Genomic DNA, 21213 nt, shown 5'->3' on the forward strand with positions numbered 1-21213 from the left:
CAATTGTATATTTTTGAAGCGGTAGTTGCGGGATACCTGCTTGGTATATTCAAGTGCCCTGGTCCATTCTCTATCATGCAGTGGCCTGCGAAAGTCGGTTTCCCATTTTTCCCTGAGGGGTGCAAGAGTGGGCTGTTTAAGGGTCCGTATGGCTCTGTATATCCAGGTGACTAGGTGTCGCCCTGGGCCCATCTGTAGGATCGCGTGGATTACCGGGTGTGTGGGGGCTTCTGTATCAATTGTGTGCCACTATTTGCGGCAGTCTTCAAGGAGTTGCCTGTGCAACAGGAACTGTCCCCTGGGGAGGTCGAAGTCATTCATGAGTGTCTCAAATGTCTGCAGTTGTTCATTAAGATATAGTGCCCCTGTGTTCATCAAGACGTGTTCGGTCCATATGTGTAACATTCTCTTCGTGTAGTGTGTGCGGCCTTTGGGGAGTCCTACCAGCGGCAGAAGAGGGGAGTATGGAGGTGTCGCAAGGTGCATTCTGTGGATGCGTGTTAGACAGGCGCGCACTGTCATCATTTGGAGCGACTTGGTCTGAGGTGGCGCAGCCCCTGGCAGCAGCATTCGGTGGATGGTGGGGGCTTGAAGTTGCCCGGCCGTTGTGATCAGTTCCCTTTGCGCCCGGCCTGCTGTCCAATGGGACACCCATTGTAACTGGGCAACCAGGAAGTAAGCCTCGAAGGATGGGGCAGCTACTCCTCCTTCGTCGAGGGGCAGCTGCAATTTTGCAAGGGCAATACACCTGCGGCCGGAGCCCCAGATGAGAGTCCCCAGCAGGGTGTAGAGTTCGCTGAAAAATGAGAGCGGAGGAACCACTGGGAGGTTGGAAAAGAAGTATAGTAGTCGTGGGACGAGGATCATTTTTGCGACCGCTATCTTCCCCGTGACTGCCAGTGAGAGATCTTTCCAAAAGTGTATGGAGGATCTAATGCCAGCCATCAGTTTGCGGTAGTTGCCCTCGTATACGTCCTGCGGTGTATGATATAGTCGAACTCCTAGGTATGGTACCGCCTGGGGGCTCCATGAGATGTCAACGTTGCCCAGTCTCAGACGGCACTGGGGCATGGCCTGTATCAAGGGATATATGGTGGATTTGGACCAATTGACTCTGAGTCCCACCCCTTCTTCAAAATATTGTAGAATGTGTAGTATAGGGGAGAGGTCTGCTGCAATCTCTCAGACATAAATGAGTACGTCATCGGCGTACAGTGACACAGCATGGGTGGAGCTGGCGATAGGGATTCCCCACTCCTCGCCCGCGGCACGGAGGTGGATTGCCAGAGGCTCCATTGCCATGGCGAAAAGTGGGGGGGAGAGTGGGCAGCCCTGCCGGGTGCTCCGGCAGACCAGAAAAGGGGCGGAGATGAGGGGGCCTAGTCAAACTCTGGAGGTGGGCGTGGAGTAGATGAGCTTAGTGTGAGCTCGGAGGCGGGGTCCTATTCCCATGTGTCGCGGGACCTGAAATAAGTATGCCCATGAGAGGGTATCGAAGGCTTTTTCTAGGTCCAAGACCAGACATGCTGCTCGGGGGAAGTGGTCTCGTATCTGGTCCTGTACGTGGAACAGCCGCCGGATGTTGTAAGAGGTATTTCTACCTTGCACAAATCCATTTTGATCCGGGTGGATCAGTTGTGGAAGGACAGTGGCGTATCTATCCGCTAGGATTTTTCCGTAGATTTTATAGTCCGTAGGTAGTGGGGCTATGGGCTGATAAGAGCCCAGTTGGTGGGGATCCCTATCCGGTTTGAGAAGGGACACTATAACTGATTCGCACATAGATTGGGGTAAGGCGCCCTCATCAAGGGCCGCTTGGAATTGAATCTCCAGTTGGCGGACCAATTGGGATGCGAATGTGTGGTATAATTCTAGTGGAAGGCCGTCCAAACCGAGGGCCTTGCGGGTAGCTAACGCCTTCATTGCTTGTCTGATTTCCGTCGCACTGATGGGTTCGTCGAGGTCTTTGCGGGTGTCGCGGTCTATCTGGGGTAGTTGGTGTCTATCCAGGAAATGGCAAAGGGTTTCCACAGGTATCTGGGTGGGGCTAGCATATAGTAATGTGTAGTGTTCTTGAAAGGCCTTCAGGCTTGAGTCATGTGAGTATAAGAGTCTTGATCACTGCAGATGGCCGTGATTGGCGGGAGGGTCGAATCTTGTTTGACGAGCCACGCCAATAGCGTGCCCGCCCTGTCACCTTCTTTGTAAGCAAGAATTACTATCTTGAGCTGTCTGTTTTTAGGGGTTCGAAACAATCATTGTTATTTTTTTGTTTAAAAAAAATAGAGAAAATACAAAAGGGAAAATTGTATCTGTTATTGTAGAAAAATAAGGTATTATTTTTGCAGGCTTTGGTTTGAACAGCTTGGGTCCTTAACGGACACTTTAAAGCTCTCTTCCACTGGAGGATAGTTGTTACTTACCATGAAACACAAAAAACATTCCTCCAAGGGACATAATTGACCTGACGATGAAGATGATGACAGAAAAAGGCACAGTGAGGAAACTGCTGCTCATTCAGCTGCTTATGAGTTATCTGGGGAACAGTTACAATTTTTGTTATCTGCTTCACAAGACTCTCTTAAGCAATCTGGGGATACTGCAAGCAGTCCCTTTCTATGCAAAGTCCTCTGGGACTTCCATGGATATTGCATTTCCATCATGTGGTCATCCTGGCCCTCACCCCAGATTCCTGAATCCACTCCAAGATTCTTGCAAAACTCAGAGCTTTCTTTCGTTTTTAGGGTTTGGTGGGAAATTTGCAGTTGCCAATGAAGGATGAATGTCTGAATACTACTAGGGGAATATTTCACCTATTGCAGCTTTATCCCCCTCCTTGTCTTTCAATGAATAAATTAATGTTTCACATGGAATGGAAGAACCCAGAAAAGGCTCATCTTCCTAGGTTCTTATGCCATTTATATCCACTGCGTAAAAGTGACTTGGAATTACCATCAGCAGTCAAGACTGATCTTATGTTAGCTAATTTGGCTGGGTGCTCTGTGGTTATTCCGGAAGATGCATATGTGGCAGATTTAGTGGACTGTAAGGCGGAGTCCTCGCTAAAAAAAGGGGGTCTGCAGGATTCAATCTTACTTTGAGGGCTGCCATTTATGTGGTGTATGCATTGCAGTCACTTATGAAAAGTTTCAGACCAGTACAGCAGCCATTCAGAAAGGTGTGGACCCCTCAATTGTTTTTTGCTTTTCAGTTATGGAGATGCAGGCAAGATGACTCTCAGATATAACCTGTGACATTTTGAAAGCCTCAGCCATTTCCACAGTTTTCAAAATTGTGGCTTGACATCAAATTTACCTCACAGCTTGGAAGCCGGAGGGATCTCAGAAGTCAGAACTACTCTATATGCCTTTTGCTGGGGGTAGATTATTTAGAAAATACATTAAATAGTTATTTTGCAGAACTTTTAAAAATCAGAAGTATGCTCAATTATTCGAATCGCAAACTAAAACAGACTCTCTGCACATGGCTTCTAAGAAGAAGCGTCAAAGAGAGTTTCGCTCTCAAATGGGAAGAAGCGAGTTCAATCAATCCTTTAGGCTCCAAGGTCAAGATTCCAGATCCCTTCCTCACCATCAAAGTAAAAAAAAGTGGTCTGGACTGTGCCAGAAATTCGGTAAGGGGTTGTCTTTCACATTTCCTTCAGGCATGGAAAGAAAATGTATCAGATGCCTGGGTCCTACCGATCATAGATCTGTAGGAGGCTACTCCTTGGAATTCAAAGACACTCCTCTGAATTCGGTCCAGACCACCTGGCTCACACACAACATTTGGCAAAACCTTTCACCTTAGCTCAACAGATTTTAGAACCTTCGACAAAAAATGTGATTTGTCCTGTTGCAAAACTAAAAGCTGGGCAGAGGTTTTATGCCCTTGTATTCCTAGTACTAAAATCGTCAGGGTGTTTCAGGCTGATAATCAGGTAATTTCAAGATAGCAGTCAATTTATTCAAGTAGCTAAACAGATAATCGCAGGGAAACAACTAGATCATTCAGTTAAATGAAGCAGTGCATTTCAGGGCAACAATGAATTCATTCAGTTAAATGAAGCAGTGCATTTCAGGGCAACAATTAATTCATTCACATCAATGGGTCAGCGAATCTCCAAATGGCAGGTAATTAATTTCTACGCAAAACAGTCGTAACCTCCTCTCTAAAACTTCAGGCCCCTAACAACAAGGCTCTCGGTAACTAGGGCATCCTAGGCACAACATTTCAATGTTCACAGTAATCAGGGTAGCACTGGGTTGGTAGGGATATCCCAGGCAACACTTCCTGTTTAGGAGCACTCTGCAAAGGATATAGGACAAGGGCTAATCCCGGTGATCAGTCAGCTACCTTTGGCTCAGTCTCAGGCACGGCCCAACCGCTCCACTAGGAAGACCCAAACAGGCCTACAGGGCCCAGTTGCAGCTCCCTGAGGTGAGGGGCGGTCACGGGGCTGCCCCGCTGATCGCGCGATGCTCCTCGGCAGCCCCGCCGTCCCCTCTGATTTCGGCCCTCCACTGGGGGGTTACCTGTGGGTCCGGGCCTCCAATAAGACGACGCGGCTCTGTCCCGGCCTGGGGGCAGGTCGGGGGCTCCCGCTGTCCTTGGAGCCTCCGCGTCGATGTTCTTGGTGGGCTTCGGGCCTTCCCTCGACCCGGGAGCCAATGAGGTTGCCTGGTTCTGGGGGCAGGGCGTGGAACCCAATGAGCGGGCAGCTTCCGGAGGGGTCGCGGCCGTAGGAACCAATGGAGGGCCACGCCCACTACCAAACGCGGCTGGTGACGTGAGTCGCTGAGGAATGCCCCGGGGCCTAGCGCGGCCTCCCTCACTGCCGTGGTGGCCCTCCCAGGCTTCGGGGGCCGCATCGGCGAACTTGGATGACAGAGGGGCCTCAGAGTAGCAGGCGCCGGGCCGCGGCGGTGACACTCCAGCCGTGACGGCGCTTCCGGGCACAGCGCTAGTTGGGTGGAACCGGGCTACGGCGATGACTGGCTTGCGGCGCTTGAAGGGCACAGCGCTGGAGTGTCGTAACAGGTAGGGGGCATCACAGCAGTTCAGCTACGGCCTGGGCTGAGGCGGTGATGGGCTGGCAGCGCTTTGAAGTCTCAGCGCCTGAGAGTCGGAACATGTAGGGGGCACAGCTGTTCCAGCCAGATGGTGCTAGGGGGCACAGTTCTGGCGGTTAGCGCTAGGCGGGCACAATGCTTACTGGCAGTTCCTGGTCAGCAGCGCCCCCAGTAGGCAGTCCCCCTCTTCTTCACAGTGCCTGGGTGGCCCAGCGCTTGTCTCGGGGGGTGGGGGGGGAGGTTCACAGCAGGTCTCAGTGCAGGTTCTTGGTGGGAAGAGTAGGGGATTAGTTGGCAGGCTTTGGAGGCAGGGTGGGTCCCTGCGGCACACTGGGGGTGGTCCCCTGGGTTTCCCCCTCACTGGGCAATATCAGGAGGCAGGCAGAGTCCCTCATCTAACTTGGGTACAGCAGGGCCTAGGCTCAGTCAGTCCCAGTAGTGTAGGTTCCTCCCCTAGGCCCAACCGCCTACGCTCCGTCAGAGGTTCCCCCAGGTCCAGTGGTGCCCCAACTGACTAGTTCAGTTGCCCTCCTTTCCTCTTATACCCCTAGGTCAGGTGACCCTCCTGTAAAGGCGGCAAACCATAACCCCTCCCAGGGCTGGAAGGTTCCAGGAGCTTCCACATAACTGTCTATGGGACAAAAAAGCGGGATGGTAAAGATACTGTATCAAGATGTCCCAGCATGCTCCTAACCACTAGTGTGTGTATGCAATGGCCACTCCGCAGTAGCAGGGGCCTGTGGCAGCCATGTTATTAGGAGAGAGCACCTGCACCTCAGCACTGTTTGGCAGTAGTAAGGCGCCCAGAGACCTAGGGCCAACAAAAAGATGGCAGCAAAAATGAGGCGACAAGGGCAAAAAAAAAAACGGGGTAAGACCACCCTAGGGCTGACAGGTCTAACACAGCTTAAGAAAATTGAACAAATTATTGAAACAAAGTCACTTCAACATGGAGACGCTACATTAGATACTTCCGCTTGTAACACTGGAAGAGTGGATGACAGCATTGCACCTCAAGGATGTCAGCCTTCATGTTCACATCACATCAGAAATTCCTTAGGTTCTGTTTGGCGGGTCACTATTGACAGTTTTGAGTACTTCCTTTTGAGCTGACGTTCTATCCAAGGGTGATCACAACATTTTTGGCACTGATTGTGGCTCTTCTGCACAACAGAGGATTTATGGTTCATCCATATGACTTTTGATCAATCACACAAAATGCCATCTTGTCCTGACCAAACTTGGTGACTCTTGTGATTTTGAGAGTTACCACGCTTCAAGATCTTCTGTACAACTTGGGGAAACAGAAGGAGGCCTCTGCAAGAGAAGGGCTCCATATTTAAGTCCACATGGTAAGTTATGTGTAAGAGGGGTTTTGGAGTTCAGAAGTATTTTTTTCTGAAATTCTATGGAATCCTTGTGCTTTTTGTTCTTTCCTTAATAGGCAACCTGTGTTTTTGTGGTACCTTGGGCTAGGCTCTGTCTTGGGCCAGTAGTACGTCATCTCTTGAGTCAAAGGGATCTGGTTTTACAAGAGCTGTAGGATCTGGTACTAGTAACAAACAGGATATGAGGATAATTAAAGATGTGGATGTCCTTCACAAACTTAAGCAAAGGGATTACCTTAATCATGCCCCCTCTGATGATTCTGACCATGGATGCAGCAAGATTGGGTGAGGTGCCACTCTGGGTCAATGGACAGTAAAGAGCGAATGGATTCAGGAGGAGAGAACCCACTCATTTAATTGGAGGGAAATGAAAGCAGTATTCTATGCTCTTCTCCACTTTTTCCATCTTCTTCAGAAACAGGGAGTGGTGGTGAGAACATACAACACAAAGTCACAAAGCTGTCAGGAAAAGATTTCCAGTTCCTAGCAATTCTAGTCTAGCAGATAATCAGCTGGGCAGAGACTCGCCTAATCTCTATTTCAGCAACTCATGTGTGATGCAAGGGCAGTGTCTTAGCAGATAGGATAATCATGTGAAAGGAAGATCCAACTCTGGATAGGCAGGTAAAATCGTAGATTATTCAGCAGTCTTCTACACATTTACGATCATCAGTACATCACGCTAGCTGCCCTTCCTCGACTCCCCACTGCCAACATTCCCCTTAAACATTCTCTGTTCCAGCTCCTTCACTGTTCCATGTCCCAGCACATGCTAGAATCCCAATAGCATGGTGTTTCCTCCTTCCCGTGATTATTGTCCAGCTCCTCAAATTCAAAGCTATATGCCAAAGGTTTGTAATCCCACAACTGGACCTTTTCACCAGTGCAGACAATGCTGCTACCCTATTTTCTTTCCTGGTTTCAAGAGAAGGGATGCTGGTGACAGATGCGTTAACATGTCTGTGGCCGCCTCTTCTTCTATACTTCTTCCCTGTTGATTGCCAGACTGGTAGCTCGCCTTTGGCGGTAGGAATAAGATCAGATATTAGTAATTTAATTTGGGTCAATAGACTACTGAAGAGCTTCATATCATTGAGACCCCTCATAAGACCAGCTACTCCTTCGTGTGATCCACTCTCGGACCTCAAAGCATTATAATCTGTTTGGACCACTGGCTGATGTGGATCTGAAGCATTTGTTCCAAAAAGTCTTCTTTATAGTAGCTATAATGTCAGCCTGGATATTGGGTGAACTGGGTTCATTATTTATTAAGGCCCTCGATTTGTGAATTTTTTTCAGAAAGGTTGGTTCAGAAGTTAGGTCCTGAGTATTGTTCTTAGGTGATGTGATCCTTCCCTTTATTTACCCAGTACCTTTTACACCTTAAGAAGAAACATAACATATGTTGGATGGTTTGAGGGCAGTGAGAATATACCTGACAATGACTCAAGATTATAGACAGCGTGATAATCTGTTTGATAATGTTGCAATTTTACGATTTGATCAATCAGCTTCTTTTCTACACTGGGTAGATAGATTAAAACTTTGATTTCTATAGCTTATTGTTAAGGCAATGCAGTCTTGCAAGTTGCAATATAAGATAGCTCAAAACATGGCCCACCTGCACCTTGAGCAGAAGCTTGTGGAACTTTAGTGGTGGATATTTGTAAGGCAGTCACATGGGCTACTTCCTCGACTTCTGTATCACAATACAGCTTGAATGTGGGTAATGAATGTTACTTACTTCTAATCTATATCACTGCAAATGCCCTTTTCTCATACCAATACATACAACCTACCCTCCCTATCCCATGCAAAACCTAGATTGCTTTTTAAGTGTCGGGATAACAGGAATTGTAGTGGGTCCCTTCCATAATTATTGCCCGAGTAAGTGAAGGGCCCCTAAGGAGGATGGAGGGTAGATTTCAAATTTTAATTGGTAAAGCTGTGTCAGCTGGTGCCGGTATGGTAGGTGGGATACTTCAAATAAGAAGTATAGGTTTAAGAAAAGCGTGTTCACAGCAATGAGAATAATCATTAAGTAAATGATTAATTACATCAACCTTACATGGATAAAAGTTTTGTGTTAGTCTGGCAAAGATTCACCCTCATAAATCTAATGATACTCACAGAGCTCTTTTTATCAGGATGGGGACATGTAACCTGCATGCTACAAGTGGCTCTCTAAAACCCATCCACAATCCCACTGAGTTAACTTACTGGTATATGAACCTGTGGCCTGTAAGTGTATTGCTGTACAGCAAGCACATTAACCCTCCGAGTAGTTTAATGAATCATTAAACTTCCCCAGCACATTATCGACAAATCTCTGCACCAAAAGCACTAACTTTCTGAGAAATTTTATCAGCTGTATGAGCTGGTGCTTGCTGGTCGTACACAGGTTTTGCTGCTGGTATCATAAACCCCTTCACTGTTGTAACAGTGAATACACTTTGGCAGCAGATGTAACTGGTAAAAAGCCTACGTTTTAATGGCCTCGCTGTCAGGTTGCCACCTTTCCCACAGAAAATCACTAGCCATCTGTTCATGTTTTAAGATTCTGAAAAGGACGAGACATGATACCTAAATAGTACTTTATATAAAATTTCCTGAATTCGTGTTTAATGTGGCCTTTCTGTCTTTATTTACTTTCTGTCAGGGATCCTTAATGCAGACTAGAACACAACATGCTTTCTTCTTGTATTACTATTTGAAGTTGAAGAAGTGCAATCTTGATCCCATCTGAGATAATGTAGGAGTGCATCATATTCAAGCACAGCCAGCACTCAAATAGATTCTGTTGTAATTAATGTACTAAAAGAAGTGGAGTAATGCATACTGAAAGTACCTCATTCGCAACATATATGTTTAGAATGTGATTAATAAAGTTATGTGACAATTTACATATGAACGTGACAGGAGAATTTAATATGAAATGTCTTACTGTGAGATGTTTAACTAAGGTGTATGCAACTAGTAATAAACAGGTTCATACGTATAACCCGAATTAATCATGTTAAGGTATAATTATATTGACATTTTCATAGTTATTGCATTATATTCATTGTTATGAGAGGCTGCATATGTTTCGTGGGCACATATTTGTAACTTCGCGCAATAGATGAAGTTGACAGTTAAAGTGCAGCCTAATGTGTATGTCAGCTTAACTTTATGTGTTATTTTATCTTACCCTAACGGTCTCTGTTTCAGTGTAAGCTCACGTTGTAATCTCATGTTTCGTCTATGTTCAGCCTTTGCTGTGAAATTTTTTTTCTCATTTTGTTTCCACTGCAGGTGTTGAGAATCCTCATTAGTTAGAATAAAGGAGTTTTGTTTTAGTAGACAGTAAAGCATGGAAAGGAGGAGTCAGCCAAGAAAATCGTGGTAATGAGCGAGGAGTGGAATTCTCATTGGAGAGGAATGACCAAGGGCTAGAAGAGATTTTGTGCAAAATTATAAGATTTTGGTGGAGTGGTGGTGGTGCGGCGCAAACCGCCGCCCCACCGCTTTGCCAAAGCTTGCGCTGCCCGCCCACCAGATTACGACTTATGCGTAGTCTGATGTGCGGGTGGCATGGCGGTTCCCTCCACGTTGCCCTTTAAAAGGCAGCGGTGCCTTTTAAAAAGTCACCGCAAAGGGAACGCCTTTACAAGGGTCCTACACAGTATGGACTCGTAAGTCCATGTTGTGCAGGAACTTATGTGCATGAACACATTGGGGCACATGTTATGCCCCCCTTTGTGCATCTGTGAAAGGCAGCGAGTCTTCTAAAACCCTCAATGCTGCCTGGTGCAGGGTTCCACCTCTAATTCACTTTGGGTTCGCTATCAAAATAATGGGGCAAGCGCTGGAAACTGGAAGACAAGAAAAAGGTTTATTTCTCATGAGGAGATCACGTCAACTGCAGACACCGGGATGTCTGAGGGAGGTGTTCTGCAATAACTCCTTTGGTTCTTCCTTTTATACAGGTTTGACACAATGCATTTGTTTCATCAACATGGTTACACCAGCTTGGAGTCCCCGCCCCGGGCAGGTTGTCACACAAGCCCAACAGTAATTCTCTTCCCACCCAGGTAAAACAGACAATCTTATCTTGCAGCTGGACCTTGCTTCAGGGTCTAAAACATGTGAGACTAGTCAGATCTAAGAGTCCGTTCTGTTGATAAAAACAGGGCCCATTGTTGGTAAAAACAAGTCTTGCTGTTTGCAGTGCAATAAATCATGTTGCAAGAGTCCTTTTGGTGTTTGGAACCGGTTTGTGTAACTGGGTGCAGTGAGGGGTAGAGCGTCCAAAGGTTTGCCTGTAAACGGAGATGAGAGGAAAAACAAGTTTGCGGCAGCAAGTCGCGCTGAGGTTTGTTGTGGCAATAGAGTTTATAGCCCCCAGCACACATACCAGGTCGGTCAGAGGGTCAGAGGGATGCTAGTAAGGGCAGGGTGAAACAAAGGTGGCCAACAGAGTACAAAATGGCTGTGATAGATTAAAATCACTGTAGCTTATGTGCACATAGAAATTTCCACCAGACAAGATGACGCAGGCAATGTTCACGATTGTCGTTTTGCTTTTAACAGTGGCCCCTTTGAACATAACTAGCCAGCTTGTCAGTGTATTTCGATCTCCATAATGTCCTGTATCTCTTGATCATACATTACTCTCATTTTTGTTAGCTGAGTGTCCATAGTCTTAGGGTGCAAGGTAGTTATACAAAGAGAACACAAAGGTGGTATACAGTGTATACCCAAACAACAACCACATATTGTCAATACTGGGACCAAGAGAATCATTGGTATTTTCCAACCCCACTCCTTCAAGATGCCCCAAAGCCAACTTCCAGTTGTCCAGGTTTCTGATCCCTGATGAATTTCTGAAGACAGGCTATGGAGATGTTCGATTGCTTCATAGACAGAAGGTTAATTATCAGGAATGTATATACAGCAGCTGGCACCGATGATGCAGCATGCTCCTCCACGGTCCGCTTGTACCACGTCCAGGACCATGCGATTTTGCAGGGTAACCAGACGGACCGCTTGGAGCTCAGCAGTGTTGTTGGTGAGGGTGCCAGCAGTGACGTTCAGGGCGGTCTCTACCAGTTGGGATAGATGTCTGATGGCTCGGCTGTTTGCCATCGGACCACATAGCGGGATGAGCCCTTTTGCTGCATCGAGGAACTGTGATGAGGCAGTGTCTGCTTGATCAGTGTCTTTAGATTGTTTTTCTCGATGATGCTCTGCATGGGCTGTGTAGGTTGGTGGCAAAACAAAGGCGATGTAGCACGTGCCCCTCCAGTTTCTTGGGAGCCAGGTGTAGGGTTGGTTCCACAAACAAAGAACATATTGAGTGATGCGACAAGCGCAGGAGGGTTGGTAGTGTTCAAAGCCCTTAAAATGCTACAGGTGCTGTGACCCACATTCTTAGTCCCATGGCCTTCAATGCATACAAGGCCAGAGACGTTCACCACAGATAGGGCCACAGTCAGTGTTGCAGCAGTTCTTTTGTTCAGGTAGGTAAATGTGGCTCGGTTAGGATTATTGAACACTTGCATTTCCACTCGTTCTTTGGAGGGGACATTCATTGGGAATGTCGCATTGAAGGTGTGAGGGCAGAAGGGGGCGGCTGGTCTTCCTGTTTTGTTTCGCCAGAACTCGTTGTAGAACTGGGCGATTGTTCCGTCGGAAGTGGCATTGTCTTTGTAACTTTCTTGTAGGAGTATCATCCAGGCAAGGCAAGATCCGTGAATAGAAAAGGGCGAAGGGATGAAAGGGATAGAATGTTCAGTGGCATGTGGTAACAGCCCACATACCCAACAGTTGGTAGTATTGGTGGCAAGATTGTGCTGGTGCAACATCTGCACGAAAGAATTATTCCAGAATTATTTGCGTCGTTCTCGGAGATGTGGCGGTAGTGATATCCGGTAGTGTTCTTTCTTGGTGATTGGTTACATGGTGGGTGACAATATTCTGTATGCAGGTGCATTCTCTTCTATGATCCAGAGTGCGACCGTTAGCCGGAGACAGGTGAGAAATGCGGCTGCAAGAGCAATTGTCTTTGTGCTGTGCAGGTTAGTAGTCTTGGTGTCTTTGCAGTCGCTTTGCAGGTGTTCAGTTTCTTCCATCATCTTCGTTGAGCTCAACAACTGGTAGCATCACAGACTTTTGTCTGGCGCTTTCTTGGTAGCGTTGTTTGACTATGCTACCGATCTGAGACCTTGACTTAGTTAATGGCCTGGTCGTTGGAGCTCCCTCCTTTTCGTCGATCTTAGGTTGTACCCTTTCTTGGATGGCACCGTGGGGTCGGGAAATTCTGATAGTTCGAGGGTATCTTCTTGTGGGTAGCAACTCAGAGCTGGTCGGTTCTTCGCGAGTACTTCCTCTTGCACCTCCACCCCTTCACAGGTTGCCAGGGTTGGAGGGACTCGCTTGCAATGATGAGCGTGTAGCCAGTTTCATTTTCCTTCCACTCGGAGGGCAGTTCGGGTGGTGATCAGGACTTGCCAGGGGCCCGTCCACCTAGCCTCCAGATTCTTCGTTTCTTTGGAAGTTGCGAATCAATACCTGGTCGCCTGGCATTATTTCATGTCCCGGGCTCCTGGATACGTCAGGCAAGGCTTGCTGCACCTGTTGGTGGATAATTGTAAGCTCGTTTGCCAATTTATGCAAATAATTAGACATCAATATGTTCGGGACATCGTTAATGGAGGTGGGTCGTGGTGCTGCCCAAATGTTCATAGGCCTGCCGAAGACCACCTCATACGGGGTCAGTCTGTGTTTGGTTGGGGTGGCGCGCATTGATAGCAATGCCAATGGAAGGGCGTCGGGCCATTTCAACCTGGTCGTGGCAACTATTTTGGCTAGTTTTAGTTTCAATGTTGCATTGTGACTCTCTACCAGGCCCGCTGATTGGGGGTGGAAGATGGCATGGAACTTTTGTTTTACCCCCAACCCCCTCAGTATGTTCTGTATCACCTCGGCTACGAAGTGGGGGCCGTTGTCGCTCCATAAAATTCTGCAAATGCCGTATCGGGGGAAGAATTCTTTCAGCAATATTTTTGCAGTGGCTAAGGCGGTATTGTCGCGGGTGGGATATGCCTCCACCCACTTGCTAAAAGCGCACACAACCACCAGGACATATTTTAGATCATGGCTTCTCTCTAGTTGAATGTAATCCATTTGAAGGATTTCAAAGGGGTGGTCAGGGACTCCAAACCCTCCCCGTGTTACTACTGTCCCCTTCCCTGGGTTGTGCTGTAGGCAGACTATACATTGTTGTACTAGGCGTTTTGCAGATTCTGCTATCTTGACATTATGCTATACTCTGGTGATTAGTTCAATCATGGGGTTGGAGCCTATGTGTGCTGGTAAATGTGCCATGGTCAATATGGGGATGAGGTAGGCATTTGGTAACAGCCATTTATTTCCGTCTTTAGTTCTCCAGCAATCTTCCTCGTCTTTTAGTCCCACCCTTTCCCATTCGGTCAATTCGTCTTGTGTGCCTGTAGTCTGTATGTCCCTTACAGTGGTCCTAGCGTCAGTCCATTGTTCAGCTTGTGACCTGGTCACATACATTCGTGTCATAGTTCTGTCTCCTGCCGTGGCTCGGGCAGTAACGTCTGCTAGTGCATTTCCCTGTCCAATGAGATCAGTCACTTTCCTATGTGCTCGGCATTTTATCACTGCTAACTTCTTGGGGAGGAGGACTGCTTGCGTCAAGGCGGAGACTAAATTTCCATGCAGGATGGGTGTACCGTGTAAAGTCAGGAACCCTCTTTCTTTCCATAAGATCCCAAAGTTGTGAACCACCCCGAAGGCATATTGGCTGTCGGTGTATTCTGTCGTGTCAGTCGCTAGGATACATGCTCGTGTGAGGGCAATGAGTTCTGCAGCCTGGGCTGATCGTTGGGGAATACGGGCGGTTTCCAGAATGGTTCGGTATATGGTGACAGCGTATGCAGCTGAGGTGGTGCCGTCGGAGAGTTTGATGCATGAACCATCCACCCATAGTTCTCCCTCTGGTTCTAGAAAGGCGGTGTCCCTGAGATCTATTCTACTCTTTGTTTGTTCATCGGTTAGTGTCACACAGACGTGTAGTGGAGTCACGCTAGGATCATTTTCGGGTAGGGGTAACAGTGTGGCTGGATTGAGGGTGGTGCATCGCTTTAGAGTAATGTGCTGTGCTAGCAGGGTCAACTCATATCCTGTTAGTCGGGCACTAGTCAAGTGTTGGGTTTTGGTCTGGTTTAGTAGTGTGTCGACTGCATGTGGTACTAAAACAGTGACTAGATTGGAGAGCACTATCCCTTCGCTCTGGCGTATTGATACTGCTGCAGCTGCCAAAGCGCGCAGGCACGCTGGCAGCGCTCTGGCTACTGGATCGAGGGTGGCAGAGAAATATGCACAAGGGCGTTGTTTGCGACCAATTGATTGTGTTAGGACAGACAATGCACATCCCTCCCTCTCATGCGTGTAGAAGAAGAATGGTTTGGAGTAATCTGGAGTTCCTAGGACAGGCGCTGAACAAAGGGCATTGCGTAGTTCTTTAAAGGCTGACTGGCATTCAGGGGTCTAGGGGTCTAGGGGAGAGGGGAGGGGATGTCTTTAGCTAGGAGGGAGAGAAGGGGTTTGACAATGAGGCTAAAGTTCGGTAACCACTGTCGGCAAAATGAGGTGAGACCTATCAAAGAGCGGACTTGCTTCTGATCTTTAGGGACAAGGGTGTCTAGAATTGTCTGGAACCTGTCAGGCGTGAGTTTCCTCCCTTCTTTTGATAAAAGGTGACCCAAATAGGTCACTTGCGATTTACAGAACTGCAATTCCTTTCGGGAGACCTTGTGACCATTCTCAGCAAGAAAATGGAGTAGTTTGATGGTGACTGTGATGGCTATTGGTATGGTGACTGCTGCTAGAAGGATGTTGTCTACATATTGTATTAGTGCCACTCCATCTGGCAATTGTATGGCGTCCAACTGTCTTTTAAGCGCCTGGCTATAGATGCTTGGGCTCTCAGTGTACCCCTGAGGTGCTCTGCAAAATCTGTACGAACGGGAGTTTAGAGTGAATCCAAATAGATAGCGGCTGTCCTCGTGTATAGGTATGGAAAAGAATGCGTTTTTTAGGTCAATTACAGTGAAGGTGGTGGCAGCGGAGGGGATTAAAGTCAAAATTGTCGTGATGTCGGAAACTACTAGGTATTGTGACACTACGATTTTGTTTATCTCCCGCAGGTCAATGATAAAGCGGTAGGCTTTTCTGTCTCCCTCTCCCTGTCTCTTTACAATCGGTAGTATGGGACTGTTACAAACGTTGCTCACTACTTCCTCTACCACCACTGCCTCTACCAAAGAGTGTACGATCTCTATCAGTGCCTTCTCACCCTCTGGCGATATTTTGTACTGCGGTGCCTTCGGTAGGGTTGCGTCCTGTCGTATCGTTACGTGTACTGGGTCAATCATCATTCGTCCTACGTCTGAATCAGCCCTATCCCATAAATGTGATGGCAAAGTGTCCAGTAGGGATGCGTCAGTCTCGGAGATGGGAAACATGTGCTGAGAAGGGTTCTCTATGGCGCTGGGGGTTGTCATACAGGATGACATGCACTACGTCTGGTGAGCATCTGATAGTCGCATGGAAGTGTTTCAAAAGGTCGAGACCCATAATGGAGTCTGGGGTGTTAGAAGAGAGGAGGAATGTCGTTTCGACGCTATTGTTGTCAAGGTTAAAAGGGATCGGTCGGGACAAAGGATTGGTGGAGGGCGTACCATCAAATCCTATTGAGGTCACATGTGAGCCTGACAAGGGTGCCCTTGGAATCAGTCGTTTGGATAGTGCACTACGTGTTGCTCCCGTGTATACCAAAAATGGCGATTTTGTGCCTAGGACCTTAGCGGTAAGATAAGGGCCTTGCTGGTCAACATGGAGCTCGACTGAATCCCTCCCTTGCCCCTGGCTGTCCTATGCAAAATCATACGTATTGTCATAATCTGTCTGTTGGTACTGATTCTGTTTGGGATGGTCAAATGCGTTCACTCTTCCTGTCCTTTCTTCGTTTGCTTCACTCGCGTACCCTCTCCCACGTCCTCTTCCTCTCTGTCCACTTGCTATTTCCCTCGCCCCCTTGCCCCTACCAGCTCCTAACAAAGCTGGGCATTGGGTTTTCCAGTGTCCATATTCTTTGCAAAATGCACAGTGATCCTGGCCTAGGTCTTGGCGTCCTACATATGAAGTCAATGAATTGTTTCGAGGTGGCTGTACTCTACGGGTATTCTGCTGGTATCCTCCCCTATATTGCTCCCTTCCTGTATTCGCCCCCTGGAGTTGTGCTATCATCACCCTTTCTTTTTCCTTTCTGTAGCCCTGTCATTTTCGTTTCTCTGATGCTCATAGTACTGGGCCATTTGGAGAATGGCCGCCGGCTTAGATGCTGCCCAACTGCTTTCGCTGGCTTGTAATTTCTGGGATACATCTGGCAGTAATCCTTTAACGTAGTTCTGCACAAATAAGTGGTGTCCAGTTGCGGTGGACATGTCTTGTCCACTGTAATCGGAGAACACCGTTTCAAATCTTGAGAAATACTCTGAGACATCCTCTTGCGGTGTCTGGCGGCACGCGGTTACTATGGACCAGTCTATCTTTTTCTCTGTTTTTGACCAGGGTTCCACTGTTTATCTTGTCTGTTGAGTTGTTCCCAGGTATGACCAAGCAGTTCGGTATGATCTATTTTCCTAATCTGTTTCCACACATCTGCTGGCAAACATAACCCGAAGAACAAGTCTATCTCGGCAAGTGTCATTATTGTTGATCCCAGAGCGGTACCTAGCTCGGTGTAAAAGGCGTTTTTTTTTTCCGTAAATCCGTAAAGATTTACGGAACGTCAAAATGTCCTGTCTGTCCCATGACTGATACACCCAATTGTAGACCACCCTTCCTCTAGCGTCTTGATGGTTTATATCGTCATGAGTCCCTTGTACTCTAGGAGGTACCCAATAAGGGGCAGCTTCTTTTATCGGCATTGTGCTATCTGGTTTTTCCACCGGGGGTCCTGCTATCTTAGATGCCCTGTCCTTATCTATCCGTCCTTGTTCCACAAGGTAACGGAATACTTCCAGTGTGGATGAAAAGAGTTCTGTAACATCGTTGTCGCCTTCATCTCCGGTGGCTACTAGTCGCTCAGGCCCTACATCTTGGTATTTCTCTTCATATGCAGTAAGAGTGTGGTAACAGAGACGTACAATAAAGTATTGTTTGTGATTTTGAACATAGGAGTTGCATATGCTAGTTACATACTCTTCTGTCTCCTTCCTATCCATGAGGGATTTAACTATTTTATCAATGCCTGCTCGCTCATTTGTACTTAATCGTGGGACCCTGGGCGCTTCTTTTACTTTTGATCCTACCTCTACTACTGTATCCTTTGATGAGGCATTTGGTGTGGGTGACTCGGTGGGAGCAGAGGCGGTGGAGACTGAGGCGATCGTGCCACCTCCGGCTATACTTTGGGGGTCCTGGCGTTGTACTACGTGATGAGTAGGGGCATAAGGGGGTGGCATGTATATGATTGGGTGACCTAACAATAAATCATCATCTACACTTTGTTTTGCCGATAACTCGGGGTAAAGAGTCGAGGGCGTTCTAACAGGGCATTGACCTGATATTTTAGATTCCTGTTCCTTTTTATCGATTTCTTTTTCTTTTAGTTTTTCTTCTAACCCTTTACGGGCTTGGTAAGCTGATTTTCGCGTTTCTTTATCTTGTCAAGCTTCGTCTCTTTTCTTTCTTTGGGCTGCCTCTTTTCGCCATAAACCAAAGCTGTCAAACATGGCTGGTCTAGTTTTCTTTTTGTGGAGAGCTAATTCTAACGTTTCTATTTTAGCGGGATCGAAAGATCCCGTCAGTAGCCACTGATTTACCCGGTCCTTCCTAGTGTATTTATGCCATAGTTTGCTATAAGCTACGGTGGCTAATCCATACTTTACGTACATGTCCTTGTTAGGGGTGCCTTCCGGCGCCGTCGGCTGACTGACCTCTAACAAACGGTCCGGTCCAAAACAATTACAATCAAACAATCTAGAGAAAACAGGAATGACGTATTTATCGGTCAAAATGAATAGCTCAATTAATTTAGACAAAAAGTCTGCACTACCTGTCCTTCGCTTTCTGCAAAGAGAGAGAATATTCCTATTCTTCGTTGTTTGCAAGCAGGGAATGTCTCAAATAACTCAATATCAAAAAGGAATACTAGTATTTCAATCAAACTATTCAATCAATCATCAATTTAAGTCATTTTTACACGACCTTACCCGGACCGTATGGACAGTTCTTCGTCTTCCCCTTCCAGTGCCTGGTTGTCTTCTCACTCCAACAATCAATGCAGCGTTCCTCTAAGGTCCCAGTCAAGATCGCAGGTCACTCGAGAGAGGTCCGTTCGGAACCGGTGACGTTCAGTCGATCGGCAGCCAGACGAGGGTCTTCTCAGGCAGGTATACCCCAATCGTTTAGTCGTTCACTCCATCGTTAGGACCTCTCTACCGGACCCACGCGTCGCTGATGGGCCCTCACGTTGGGTGCCAATTTGTGAAAAGCAGTGAGTCTTCTAAGACCCTCAATGATGCCTGGTGCAGGGTTCCACCTCTAATTCACTTTGGGTTTGCTATCAAAATAATGAGGCAAGCGCTGGAAACTGGAAGACAAGAAAAAGGTTTATTTCTCATGAGGAGATCACGTCAACTGCAGACACCGGGATGTCTGAGGGAGGTGTTGTGCAATAACTCATTTGGTTCTTCCTTTTATACAGGTTTGACACAATGCATTGGTTTCATCAACATGGTTACACAAGCTTGGAGTCCCCACCCCGGTAATTCTCTTCCCACCCAGGTAAAACAGACAATCTTATCTTGCAGCTGGACCTTGCTTCAGGGTCTAAAAGATGTGAGACTGGTCAGATCTAAGAGTCCGTTCTGTTGATAAATACAGGTCCCATTGTTGGTAAAAACAAGTCTTGCTGTTTGCAGTGCAATAAATCATGTTGCAAGAGTCTTTTTGGTGTTTGGAACCTGTTTGTGTAACTAGGTGCAGTGAGGGGAAGAGCGTGCAAAGGTTTGCCTGTAAACAGAGATGAGAGGAAAAACGAGTTTGTGGCAGCAAGTGGCGCTGAGGTTTGTTGTGGCAATAGAGTTTATAGCCCCCAGCACACATACCAGGTCGGTTAGAGGGTCAGAGGGATGCTAGTAAGGGCAGGGTGAAACAAAGGTGGCCAACAGTGTACAAAATGGCTGTGATAGATTAAAATGACTGTAGTTTATGTGCACATAGAAATTTCCTCCAGACAAGATGGCGCAGGCAATGTTCACAATTGTCGTTTTGCTTTTGCTTTTAACACATCCACATATGTCTGAGGCACAGGGGGGTGCTGTAGGGCCCCCTTTGTTTCCTCTCCGCCAGGCTTTTCATGTTGGTTGAACTGCCATGAAAAGCCTGGCAGAGAGGAAACTCGTAATATGCTTGGCAGGACTGTGGCGGTCCGGCCAAGCATATTGCGGCCTCTGACCAACGCTCATACGCCAGAGAACAGCGGTTCCCTGGCAGAGCCGGTGGTTCTAGTGCGGTCCGACTGCCCGAGTCATAATCGGTTGGTCGGACCGCGGATGAGTCAGTGGCTGGATCCGCCACAGCCGCGCCACCACGAGTCTGGCGGTGCTAAGACCCCCAGACTCGTAATCTGTCCCTAAGTGTTAAGTGTGGGAAAGGTGCTGAAAGTATCCCGTTGTGCCAGAGCTATGGAAATTTCCTAAGAAGAAATCACATGGGAGTGTTAATTCAACTGCAGTTGATATTATGTGCTATGTTTAGTGAGGGAGAGAGTTCATCTTAGGTTTCCTTGGAGAGCAGACGTATATTTCTGCTTGAGTGGCTTCACGCTACTTGACCCATTTGTCAGTGTTTTCTACTGAAGACTCTGATGGCTGACACCTTTCATTCCCTTTCTTCCTAAATATATCTTGACCCAAATGATTTAGTTAGGTTTCTTTTTTAAAGGTAGTGTAGGGAAAATTAGTTAGCTCATTCTCGTTAAAGAGAATCATCAATAATTTAACCTTCATTTCTTTTTCCTGATTGTTTGTGTCATCATCTTAGAGTAAGTAATTTGTTTGTACTATATAGGGTACATCTTTTAAGGAGACTTGGATTTATTCTGATCTTTTTGTACTTTTATACGATTATGCAAAGATTGATCTATATCGATTTGTTTTTAAATTTGTAATTAAAATCTACTAAACTCAGATCAAGAGTCGAGTGGATTCATGTGTAGCCCCATTGGTTACACTGCATTGGGGTGATAACCAGTGATTTTTCCTTTCACCCCTCACTCTACTAGAAAGAACTGTCCCCGGCAGAATAATGGTGTGAATGGGCATAGACTTTAAAAAAGTATGTACTGATGAGGGGAACTTGTGTACCGCCCGGAACACTAAAATACTGGTCAAACGATCACGTGGCAAATATTTCAGCATGATCATCAAAAGGTCATAAATTGAATCCTGTTTTTGCAGTCAGCATTTTATCGCGACTCGATTAAATGAGTACCACTGAGTCAATAATACTCTCTGTCTTAGTGACCCAGATGCTGCCGCTCCCTGCCTTTATTGTGCTCCTCGAAAAAGCAGGTATTTGAGTGTGACCTTCATCAGCAAACTTCCTAGAAATACACGACTCTCCATCCTTGTTCCACGAGGTCTGTGCTCCGAAAGTTCCCTCATGCACTG

The 21213-nt window shown here is 47.0% G+C and overlaps 1 long non-coding RNA gene across 2 annotated transcripts in view; it reads right to left on the reverse strand.

Annotated features, from left to right (window-relative positions):
• Positions 1-10434: 10434 nt before the first annotated feature.
• Positions 10435-21213, reverse strand: part of LOC146830822 (uncharacterized) — a 35402-nt gene continuing 24623 nt past the window's right edge. For both annotated transcript variants that reach the window (XR_014961485.1, XR_014961486.1), the window contains exons 2-3: positions 18751-19130; positions 10435-13075 (exon numbers count right to left, since the gene is read on the reverse strand). This is a non-coding gene — a long non-coding RNA (uncharacterized LOC146830822). The remainder of the gene's footprint in view (positions 13076-18750; positions 19131-21213) is intronic.

Source organism: Triturus cristatus, chromosome 5_1, assembly GCF_964204655.1.
Source record: "Triturus cristatus chromosome 5_1, aTriCri1.1, whole genome shotgun sequence".
Classification (NCBI taxonomy): domain Eukaryota; kingdom Metazoa; phylum Chordata; class Amphibia; order Caudata; family Salamandridae; genus Triturus; species Triturus cristatus.